The sequence below is a fragment of the Bos grunniens genome, chromosome 8 (genome assembly GCF_055505025.1).
Source record: "Bos grunniens cultivar Pamir isolate PY7600 chromosome 8, Bosgru_T2T1.0, whole genome shotgun sequence".
NCBI lineage: Eukaryota > Metazoa > Chordata > Mammalia > Artiodactyla > Bovidae > Bos > Bos grunniens.
The window spans coordinates 31,986,879-32,000,275 of NC_141172.1; positions in this window are offsets into that span (position 1 = coordinate 31,986,879).

A 13,397-nucleotide genomic window follows, 5' to 3' on the forward strand; every position below is an offset into this window, starting at 1 on the left:
AATTGTATTAGTTTTGCCAAATATCAAAATGAATCCGCCACAGGTATACATGTGTTCCCCATCTTGAACCCCCCTCCCTCCTCCCTCCCCACACCATCCCTCTGGGTCGTCCCAGTGCACTAGCCCCAAGCATCCAGTATCGTGTATCGAACCTGGACTGGCATCTCGTTTCATACATGATATTTTACATGTTTCAATGCCATTCTCCCAAATCTTCCCACCCTCTCCCTCTCACATAGAGTCCATAAGACTGTTCTATACATCAGTGTCTCTTTTGCTGTCTCATACACAGGGTTATTGTTACCATCTTTCTAAATTCCATATATATGCATTAGTATACTGTATTGGTGTTTTTCCTTCTGGCTTACTTCACTCTGTATAATAGGCTCCAGTTTCATCCACCTCATTAGAACTGATTCAAATGTTTTCTTTTTAATGGCTGAGTAATACTCCATTGTGTATATGTACCACTGCTTCCTTATCCATTCATCTGCTGATGAACATCTAGGTTGCTTCCATGTCCTGGCTATCATAAACAGTGCTGCGATGAACATTGGGGTACATGTGTCTCTTTCCCTTCTGGTTTCCTCAGTGTGTATGCCCAGCAGTGGGATTGCTGGATCATAAGGCAGTTCTATTTCCAGTTTTTTAAGGAATCTCCACACTGTTATCCGTAGTGGCTATACCAGTTTGCATTCCCACCAACAGTGTAAGAGGGTTCCCTTTTCTCCACACCCTCTCCAGCATTCATTGCTTGTAGACTTTTGGATCACAGCCATTCTGACTGGCGTGAAATGGTACCTCATAGTGATTTTGATTTGCATTTCTCTGATAATGAGTGATGTTGAGCATCTTTTCATGTGTTTGTTAGCCATCTATATGTCTTCTTTGGAGAAATGTCTATTTAGTTCTTTGGCTAGAACAAATAATTTCACAATTTGTATGGAAAGACAAAAAACCTCTGATAGCCAAAGCGATCTTGAGAAAGAAGAATGGAACTGGAGGAATCAACCTACCTGACTTCAGGCTCTATTACAAAGCCACAGTTATCAAGACAGTATGGTACTGGCACAAAGACAGAAATATTGGTCAATGGAACAAAATAGAAAGCCCAGAGATAAATCCACGCACATATGGACACCTTATCTTTGACAAAGGAGGCAAGAATATACAATGGACTAAAGACAATCTCTTTAACAAGTGGTGCTGGGAAAACTGGTCAACCACTTGTAAAAGAATGAAACTAGAACACTTTCTAACACCATACACAAAAATAAACTCAAAATGGATTAAAGATCTCAATGTAAGACCAGAAACTATAAAACTCCTAGAGGAGAACATAGGCAAAACACTCTCCAACATACATCACAGCAGGATCCTCTATGACCCACCTCCCAGAATATTAGAAATAAAAGCAAAAATAAACAAATGGGACCTAATTAAACTTAAAAGCTTCTGCACAACAAAGGAAACTATTAGCAAGGTGAAAAGGCAGCCTTCAGAATGGGAGAAAATAATAGCAAATGAAGCAACTGACAAACAACTAATCTCAAAAATATACAAGCAACTCCTACAGCTCAACTCCAGAAAAATAAATAACCCAATCAAAAAATAATCATGTATTTATACTGTGTCTGCACCTTTTATTTGCAACCCTCATCAATATTCTGTTAGAATGTACATTAAATTGAAAGGAGGAAGAATGATCAGTGCCCAGGTGTGCCTAAGTCATGTATATGACACTATATTTTCAATATCAAGAAATTTTATGCCCTAATAGTTGGAGACTTTTTACTTGAAATAAGAGAAGTAATACTCTTTGTGTTTTCATGATTTTCATAAAGCTTTTTAGATATATAGCAATCAAGTATGAATCATTTATTTTTTGGAATTATCACTGTAAAATACTTAGATGATTCTATTATAAATATTTTTCTGGACTTAATTTTCACTAGGCTCAATTAAATTTTCATAGTCATGGCATAATGTTATAGAAGTATTTGTGTTCTCTCAATGTCAGTGTTAAGATTTGCATTTCATTCTGTGACTAAAATTTAATACAATTCTAACTGACTATGTTCTTCATCAAATAATTTTCAATATAATTTTTTATGTTTTATTAAACTTGTTCATAGTGATATAATCACAAGACTAATTAATTAAATAACAAAAATGAAAATGGCACTTTTATCTCTTAAATTTGAGTTAGATGAATAATAAACTTTATTGTCAGATATTAAAATATCACCACTTACCAGAACCATGAGTTTGATTCTCTTATCTAGACATACTCTACACTATATTTAGGAATGTTATGTTCCTAACATATTTGTTGTTTGAAAATGGAAATACACTTCAAAAGAAAAGCCAAGATGTAAAATATGACTTGGATTTTTGACAAATTCACAAAAAATCACATTGTTAACAATATGTGGCTTAAGTCTAGTTTAAGAATTAATGAATTTATCCATTATCTTATTCAGTAGATCCTAACTAAACAACTAAAGTGTGCTCAAAACTATTCTTACTTTTTAACCTAAAACTGAGGAAAAGATAGGTAAGATGATAACAAGGGTCTCGGCAGTGGATTGGAGTAATAAGGTGAAATTCTGTGATGATGACCCTATAAAATTTACCAGCTTTGTTAGTGATACAGAGGCCTAAGTCAAATGATAAGGTGGTTTTACAGGCTTACTGGTAGTGAAAAGATATCAATTTTGAATGTGTTAATGTAAATTTAAATATAGTTATCATTTAGAAGCATAATATACTTTTGTAATTTTTCCTAAAGACATGTGGAACTTTATATTCAAGAAAATATTCAGACATCATTTCATATAGTTCTTACTATTCAGAAGAAAACAGCAAAACCAAAAGGGGCAATTTCTAAAAAGTAAGCTCCAGAAGCCTAAATTCTAATGTCCTGTTTAGTATTATTCTCAAGATGTTGTGGGGAACAGTTATTAACCTGTGGGCATAGCTATTAACTCGTGGACATATAGTATGTGCCACATCCTCTGCTCATTTAGTATGTTTATCATTTCATTTATTACAGCAGTCATATGGTTGAGTAGCATTATCCTGAATTTATACATGATAAAAGCTAGATTCAGTAAATTTAATTACACAGCCAATATAAAAACTCTTTAGAGTGACAAAACAGGTATTTCGTATGCCACAGTTTAAGACCTTATCCACTTTAATACCCTGCTTGATATACCACTTAGCTTGATTCTCTGAAAGAGAGTAAAAGAGAAAACAGTTAAAATTTAATGAAACTGAAACTGAAAATAGTTTTAATTTCATGAAACTGACTTTAGAATACCTGTCCCAGAATTAAGATTCAACTATCACATTTTTTACTTATTCAGTTTTATTTTCAAAACTCCTCAATGTATATCTCTATATCTTTGGTCTCATAATGTTGGCCAATATTTTCCCCTAGACATATATATTTATAGTTGATTTAGATTATACCTTGAATTTGTGTCCCACCTTTTTTTGGCAATGCAAACCCCACAGTTCATTGAAAATATCACATTTTTTTATTATAAGCTTTACTCTAGCATTTAGGTATCTTTCAAAAACATGTCACTCTGAAATTCTTCATTTTAAAGAATAAAAATCTCATTTCCCTAGTCATTTTGCAGTATGATCCAGCTTTTATACAAAAAAGGATCTAAATTTTAAATATGAATTAAAAGTCTTTAGCTATTTTAAATGCCAACCCATTTCCAGTTAAATGTCCTTTCTTATTTGTGATGCAAGTGCTGCAAACTGTGGATGGTTAGAAAAAGCTGTGTGTCATTTAGAGTCCAAATCAGAAATGGTGGGGACTGCCCACAGGAGTAATCCACTGTAATAGTTGTCTTCGGCTTTGGAGCATTCCGAAAGTCATGTTGCAAAATGTTATTTAGTCACTAAGTCATGTCTGATTCTTTACAACCCCATGGACTGCAACAGGCTAGGCTTTCCCTGTCTTTTACTCTCTCCTGGAGTTTGTTCAAACTCATATCAGTGATGCCATCCAACCATCTCATCCTCTGTTGCAGAAAGGAATCTCAAAAAAGTGTTTGCTGCTAAGGAGGCTGGATGAACATGAAGCTACTGCCCCACATCCCTTCTGAAAAAAATGGAGTACTTGATCTCATTTGGTCTGGAATTGGGTTGGGCTCTTTAGCCATAGACACCACTCTATGTGCCCAGGGGACTATGAAGTAAACTGGAATAATAATAATACCTGTATGGGATTCTTGAAACTGGATAATGAAAGCAAAAATAGATGAAATATTCTTTAGGAATAAATTGAATGGGTAATGAGAATGAACTAGTAATTGGTAGTTGGAGCAGTGAGTAAATGTCATCCATAGAAAGGACAGCATCTAGAAGCTCTGTGTAAGCAGGAATCTGGAATCCATGGCAGGCATCATAGAATATCTCAGAGTGGCTGAACTCTGCACTAGAGGAGGGAACAACTTCTATCTACTGCTGGACCAACAAATAGACAAGGTGTACACTAAAGCTGCTGTGGGTTTTGTATTCCTACTTACCTACCTTAAAGTTGGACCCTTAGGCAGTTGCAACTGCTTTCCTTTTTATATTTTTCAATTCACTAAACCCTTATCATAAAAACAGGAAATTACCATCTGTGCAAGCTAAAAGTGCTTGCTTAGCATCAGAGTCAATAAAGACTAGATTAGATGTCAAGGGAAAAGGGTGACTATTAACACTACAAAGTGTTAAAGTGAAAGTATTAGTCTCTTAGTTGTGTCCGACTCTTTGCATCCCCATAGACTGTAGATCACCTGAGTCCTCTATCCATGGAATATTCAGGCAAGAATACTGGTGTGTGTTGCCATGCCATTCTCCAGAATATCTTCCCAACTCAGGGATTGAACCCAGATCTCCTACATTGCAAGCAGATTCTTTTCTGTCTGAGCCACCAGGAAAGTCCTTAACGCTACAAGGTCTGTGGTTAAAGGAGTTTGAGAGAGGGCCTTTAAACATGTTTGTTTAAAACAAGTATACAAACCATCAATCCAACAAAACTGAAAACAAAATACTAATTTTTCTGAGTCTACTGTAGCCTCTCAAGAGGGTAGTGCAGATAGTTATTAACAAGCATTCCAAAATTCTGGATAATAACTAGTTTGAGCGCTGATCAATGATAGTTAAACTATGGCTTAAATTTTCTTACCCATTGTAATTTTAATAAAATTTGATTTACTAATATTCATTTTAGAAATGTAAAATATGATTTTCAAAATGTAGTTATGTTAATCTGTCTGATAATCATATGTATATTCAAAATAGTGTATTTATTTATTGTTACTTTATTTATTTATTTTTGGCTATGCTGGGATTTTATTGTGCTCAAGCTTTCTCCAGTTGAAGTGAGCGGTGACTACGCTCTAGTTGTTATGTGTGGACTTTTCATTGCCATGGCTTCTCTTGTTGCAGAGCACAGGCTTGAGGGTATGTGGGCTTCAGCAGTTCTGGTAAGTGAGATCAGTAGTTGAAGTTCCTGGACTCTAGAGCACAGGTTCAATAGTTGTGGCACACAGGCTTAGTTGCTCTGAGACATGTGGTATCTTTCTGGACTAGGGAAAGAAAGCATGTCTCCTGCATTGGCAGGTGGATTCTTTACCACAGAGCCAAAAGGGAAGCCCCAGAATACTGGATTTAAATTCAGAAGTATTCTAAAATATATATTAAATGATACATAGCATGCAGTGCCAAGCATCTACTCTAGTAAGTAGAAGTCTTTCTTCGTTATGGTTAATTTTAAGATAATGTGTAAAAAAATGCTGATTAAAGAAACAAAAAAATTAAAATCATTTTAAATTACTATTTGAACTGTCATGTAAAGTTTGTGAAATAATATTATCTACTTCATTTATAATTTGGTAGAAAAAGTAATTACATTTTTGGAAAGGACTTCATTTTGTACATTCATAACATGAAAGACTATGGAAAAACTGACAGATGAGCATGTAAATTTCAGTATTATCTACATGTGAGTATCTCTAAAATGAAGAATAAATGCTGTTGAGGCACTGATGTAAGAACTGTATGAATCATCTTTATTTTAGATCTTGTTGTTTCATGGTTTTATCAGAGAAACTAGTTTGAACCAGGGTCTTCTGCATTACAGGCAGATTCTTTACCAACTGAGCTACCAGGGAAGCCCTAGTTTTCAATGCTGTCTAGAAACCTGCAAATACTGGCATATTCTTTCTTTCCCTTATCTTTGATTTGTATATACTTATTGGTTTGTAAAATTTTACCTAATGATTCAGAAAAGTATTTTTGTATAGGTGACCAAATAAATATATACATTAATTCAATGCTCAATAGAATAAGAATAATAGAACAAAGGAAATACATTTTTTCAGAAACTCAGTAATAAAAATATATTAAAGACTAAACTGTAGCCCTAAATATTTCACAGATATCTCCTTAAAACCTTTACCTGAGAATGGTGTAAAAGTACAGGGTGTTATTACACTGTATTAATTTAACACATAATTATTAAGCACTATTTGTCAATATGTTGCTAAATACTAAAAATCTGAAATTTATGAAGTTTGGGATTAACTGTGCCTTCAAAAATAATAAGAGTTTTTGGTGACAAATGCCCACCTTCCTTAGCTTTAAACCATAGACATTTCTGCTCTTCTAGAAATTGCACTGGTTTAATATTTTACAAATTAGGAGACATTTCTCCTATAATTCAAAGTTTTCTGAATGAATATAGAACCCAAGATTCAGAGAGAGAGAGAGAAATATTCAATAAGAGAGGTATGCATTATTATTTTTTTTTGATACAGAATATACCTTTAAACTAGGTAAAGGGAAAAGTGTAGAGTACATAAAGACCTAGAATTACATAAAAATGTGGACTTTTAAATGATTATGATAAATGATTATATGCAGCTAAAGTTAGGAGAAAAGAAACTCTGTACACTTTTGGTGGAAATGTACAGCCACTATGGGATATATCATGGAGGTTATTCAAAAAGCAATCCACTTCTTATCATATATCTGAAGGAAGTGAAGTAACTCTCTTAAAGAGACATCTGCACCAACATGATCATTGCAGTATCATTTACAGTAGCTAGGACATGGTAATGACCTACATGTCCTTCAGTGGATTGATGAAGTATATGTAGTCAATGGTATATTCTTTAACCATGAAAAAGAAAGAAATCCTACCATTTGTGACAATATAGATGAGTTTTGATGGCATTTTGCTAAGTGAAATAAATTACATAAAGAAAGTATGGTATGATTTCACTTACATGTGGAATAAAATTAAAAAAACAAACAAACAAACAAACAAAAAACCTCATAGAAACAGAGAATAGTGGCTGCCAGAGATGAGAAGCCGGGGGAAAGGAGGCCAGGGCAAATATGGGTGAAGGTTGTTAAAAGGCAGATCCTTTCAGTTAAAAGATAAGATCACAAGATGTAATGTACAGCCTGGAGACCATAAAGAATACTGTATTGTGTATTTGAAAGTTACTAAGATAATAGGTCTTAGAAGGTCTCAGTGCAACAGCATCAAAGTATGTCTATGTGAGGTGATAGATGCACTAACTAAATTAATTGTGATAGTCATTGTTTAATATATGTATAAATCATTGTTGTCCAGACAAAATTGTTGCCTGTCATGCCTCAGTAAATCTGGAAAAATAAAATGAATTGTATATGTTCATCTCCCACATGTTCATAGTAGAAAATGGAAAAATAAAATATTTGATAGACAAATATCAATTTCTAAAATACACTTCTGTATCATTCAGTTTAGTTCAGTTCAGTCACTCAGTCATGTCTGACTCTTTGCCAAACTCATGAACAGCAGCACTCCAGGCGTCCCTGTCCACCATCAACTTCCAGAATCTACCCAAACCCATGTCCAGTGAGTCAGTGATGCCATCCAGCCATCTCATCTTCTGTCATCCCCTTCTCCTCCTGCCCGCAATCCCTCCCAGCATCAGAGTCTTTTCCAATGAGTCAACTCTTTGCATGAGGTGGCCAAAGTACTGGAGTTTCAGCCTTAGCATTATTCCTTACAAAGAAATCCCAGGGCTGATCTCCTTCAGAATGGACTGGTTAGATCTCCTTGCAGTCCAAGGGACTCTCAAAGAGTCTTTTCCAACACCATAGTTCAAAAGCATCAATTCTTCAGCACTCAGCTTACTTCACAGTCCAACTCTCACATTCATACATGACTACTGGAAAAACCATAGCCTTGACTAGATGGACTTTTGTGGACAAAGTAATGTCTCTGCTTTTTAATATGCTGTCTAGGTTGGTCATAACTTTCCTTCCAAGGAGTAACCATATCTGTATCATTAAATGCAACTAAAACATTGAGTCCAGTCTTAGTGAATATACAACAACATTCTACTCAGCATTCCAGTCTTTTATCTGGAAGCACTTTCTTCACCTAGTTAGTACCTCTTTGAGTAACTCTCTGTGCTCTGCCTGGACTCTAGTACTTTGTTCATTGTTCTTTCTTTATGTAATCTCAACCATATAGCAACTTCATTGTTTATACTTCCAGTATAAACTTCACTTCTCAATGACCTCTCTATCCAACTGCTGCTGCTGCTGCTAAGTCGCTTCAGTTGGGTTCGACTCTGTGCAACCCCATAGATGGCAGCTCACCAGGCTCCCCTGTACCTGGGATTCTCCAGGCAAGAACACTGGTGTGTTGCCATTTCCTTCTCCAATGCATGAAAGTGAAAAGTGAAAGTGAAGTCTTTCAGTAGTGTCCAACTCTTCGCGACCCCATGGACTGTAGCCTACCAGGCACCTCCGTCCATGAGATTTGCCAGGCAAGAGTACTGGAGTGGGGTGCCATTGCCTTCTCCATATATATCCACCTCTTCAATATTTCCATTTTTTTTCCCACATGAATCACCATATACCCAACATATAGAAAATTAAATTTATGCTTATCTTTCAAAGACTATAGCTTGTTTCTTACTGGAATAGGTATTGAAAAACAGACATCCTTAGCTGACAAAGGTCCATGTAGTTAAAACTATGGTTTTTCCAGTAGTCATGTATGGATGTGAGAGTTGGACCACACCAAAGAATTGACGCTTTCAAATTGTGGTGCTGAGGGAGACTCTTGAGAGTTCCTTCAACTGCAAAGAGATCAAACCAGTCAGTCCTAATGGAAATAAGCCCTGAATATTCATTGAAAGGACTGATGCTGAAACTGAAGTTCCAATACTTTATCAGCCTGATTCGAAGAGCCAACACATTGGAAAAGCCCTGATTCTGGGAAAGATTGAGGGCAGGAGGAGAAGGGGGCAAGAGAAGATGAGATGGTTAGATAACATCACTGACTCAATGAACATGAAGTTGAGCAAACTCTGGGACAGTGAAGGACAGAGGAGCTTGGCATGCTAGTCCATGGGATCTCAAGGAGTCAGACATGTCTTAGTGACTGAACAATAACAACAAAAGTTATGAATGAAATGTAGAATGGTGGTTGGCTTCCCAAGTGGTGCTAGTGCTGAAGAACCTATCTGCCAATGCGTGAGACATGGATTTGATCCATGGGTTGGGAAGATCCCCAGGAGAAGGCATGGCAACCCACTCCAGTAATCTTGCCTGTAGAATCCCATGGAGAGAGGAACCTGGAGGACTACAGTCCTTAGGGTTGCAAAGAGTTGGACATGACTGAAGCATGCACACACATCTATGGAATGGTTGTTATCGGTGGATGATAGATGGGGAAAATGAGAAGAGGTTGGTCAAATGTTGAAAAATTCCAGTTAAAACATAAGTTTTAAGCATCTAATGCAGAGCATTGTGATTATAGTTAACAGTCCTGTTATACACTTGAAAGTTGTTAAGAGTATAAATGCTCTTGCTACCAAAAAAAAAAAATGTTAATTATATGACATCATGAAAGTGCTACTTAAACCATGGTGGTAATAATTTTGCAATATATAATTGTATTAAGTTAACAAGGTGTATACTTTAAATTTAAAATTCTCAAGTTTAAGTCCTAAAATTATTGAGAAATATATTTGACACATAAATCAACTTAAATTTTGATTTATGTGTCAAACATAGCCAATGAAGCTGGAAGATTTTTCTTTTTTTGCCATTCTGATGATTTCTCTTTGGGCCAATAAAGAATTTTGAAAATTAAAAGAAATAAGAAAGTCCAAGTACTTGGAGAAGACTTATTCTTTCTTTACTGAGGATCCATAGATGTATTATTAAACTATGAGGAAAAAAAGACAAAGAAAAAAGAAAAGTAGGGTTCTTTATTTGATACAATTATAAATACATTCAATTATTTATTAGTCATCTGCTATTATTATCACATTGCTATACTAGAGGAGGGATATATTGCATAACAATATTTAATGAAATAATTTATGTATACTCCATAAATACATATTTTGTACTTATTGTATGAAAAGTGCTACATGAGATAGAGACAATTTTAAAAAGTGAAAGTGAGTCAGACACAAACATTGCCTCTAAAGACTTTTAGTGGCATAGGTTTTTGAAGCAAATGCAACTGGAGAAACTAGAAAAGAAAACTTACTACTTGATTGCTAATTCCGTGGTGCTAGAAAATGTCTTCCCTGATATGATCTCCCTTGGCCCATTGTCTTAATCAGTGCAGTCAGTGGAAAAAACTAGTCAACATTACACCTTAGAGATGAGCAGAATTATCCAAGATTAATCCACAATGAGATTAAACGTTATATAGATTATTCAGGAGTTATTACATATCTGATGAAAGATAATATGGATTGTTTTTATTTCTTAGAATGTATACCTATGACTACAATCCCTCTCTATAAAGAAGACAATGTTACTCTTATACTTCCCCCTTTTATTTTATTAATGTCACAGTTTACCTATTTTTATGTTGTGTATTGCTTAAATTATAGTAGTTATAGTTATTTTTATTGCCCTTTAATCTTTATACTGCAGTTAAGTGGTTGACAAGCTATTTAATGGAAAAAGTAAAGTCTGTTCAAAAAATAGTAGTGGGAGAAGTTATTGTAGACAAGCAGAAGAGTGAAGTTTGGACTCTACCTTATACCATATACATACAAATAATAATAATTCCAAGCATTCACATAACTAAGTTTAAGAGCTAAAGCTATAAAACTCTTAGAAGAAAACATAGGAGCAAATATTTTCAATCTTGGGTTTGGCAGTGATATCTTAAATACGACCCCAAGAGCACAAACAGCAAATCAAAACAGATAAATTGAACACAGTGAAAATTAAAAGAGTGGGTAATGGTGTTCCTAAATTAAGGTTACACAATGTAAATTCTTATAAATTTTAGGTAAACAGAATCATTACATACTAACCATTTAGGTGGTAACTTTTTTCTATAATATATTGAATATTATCTGTTTTAATGTTTGTGTTTTTTATTTGAAAAATATGTACAATTCTTTAGGATCATTCTAGATTTAGACAAGCAATCCTACATGCTTTACCCCAGCTCTTACACTTACATGTGTCTAAAACTTTGTTCCCTTTAATGTTGATGTGTGTTATAGATGGTACAAGTTATACCCAACTACCTCTGTTGCAACCTGTATCATTCTATTGTTTAAAGTATTTCTGTGATTCCTTGAGAGAGTCTATCTACATATAGTGACGAACACTTAAATTCCCTTTTCTGTGCAATACTCAAAAATGATAATTATTCTATTATTAGTAAGTTGAGAAGATATTGGGGTATTAAAAGTAATTATTTTAATACTTTTTGCCAGTGTTCACTGCTCCTTTACTTCAACATTAGCCAGTGACAGATTTAACAAGGGTTATAAAATGAACACATTGCTTCTTAGGATATGGTGAATGACAAGTGGATGCTCTCAGAACTATACAAAATAATCTCTACATGAATTTCATGCTTGAAAAAATGGAAAGTCTGAGGGAAATCCATAGCTATTAACTGAATTTCTTAAAAATTAGAAGCATAATCTGTAGAGGAATTAGAACAAGTCATTTAGAAAGGGTGCTTGGCAGTTATGAATATATGTGGAACACATAATGCCTTGGCATTGTTTGAAAGTAGATTCCTAACTTGGCATCCAGGCCTTCTGTTGTCAAGCATGCTTGATATTGTAAATCCCTACTTGTAAGCATGTCTATTCAAAGAGGCTGAAATATAAAAATGACTTGCAAATCACCATTTGGGGTCTACAATGCAAAATAATTAAAATTATAAACATGGCTAACTCAGTATTTTCTGTCTGATTTTTTTGGTTTTAAAACAAAATATGCTTAATGTGGACATGTAGACAATATATAAAAGATTAAGCTATGAATGAATCCTGATTACATATACTTTTAATAAAGTATCATCTTACTCATGTTGCTCTGAGAACTATTACAATTTTCTGTAGGATATTAATTTGCAAATCTCTGGGCCACATTAAAATTGTATAGTGAGGTGATCCTCAGGATCACTTCTGTACTAGTAGCAATGGATATCAGTCAGGGACAGAGGAAAAGGAGGGAAGAAGGGAGGGAGGAACAGGGAGACATTTAAGGATATGAACCCAGTATAATCATCCCACCCATCATTTAGGAAATAAATTCTGTAAATTCTAGTCCCAGTAGTTCATAGATTATCTTGTTTTACTTCATTAATTGGTTCATTGACATTTGCTACTTCCATTATATATGATGCTGTTATGTAAAACAGTATTCATCAAATGCCTTACTTTAATTATGCTTATTCTGATATGAGATCAAATATACAGGTATGAGGCTTCCCTGATGGCTCAGTGGGTAAAGAATCCTCCTGCAGTGCAGGAGATGGGAGATGCAGGTTCGATCCCTGGATTGGGAAGATCCTCCCTCTGGAGTAGGAAATGGCAACCCACTTCAGTGTTCTTGCCTGGAGAATCCGATGGACAGAGGAGCCCAGTGGGCTACATTCCACAGGATCACAAAGAGACAGACAGGACTGAGTGACTTGAGTACAAGCAAGACAGGTATGAGGCCTCCACTTAATACCTTTTTTGTTGAATCAAGTACGGTAATTTTGATTATAAATGAGAGATTGACAAACTAATCACTGATTGTAAAAAACTGTTTATTATGTTGTATAAAAATAACTACACAATTCTACAGAAGATTCTTCATACCCTATTATTTTTGAAGGCTTCATTTACACAGTAAGCCCTTTCATATATTAAGTACTATGACAGTCACATTGCTGCATAGCTCCAAATGACATATCTACACATGCATATTTTGTAAATTGGAGGGAAGAGGATAGAGCTAACTGTTTGGTTTGTTTTCCCCTCTCTTACAGTATCAGTCTTTTTTACTGGAGGGAATGTCATCTGAAAAAAATAAAAAAACCAGAATATACTTTT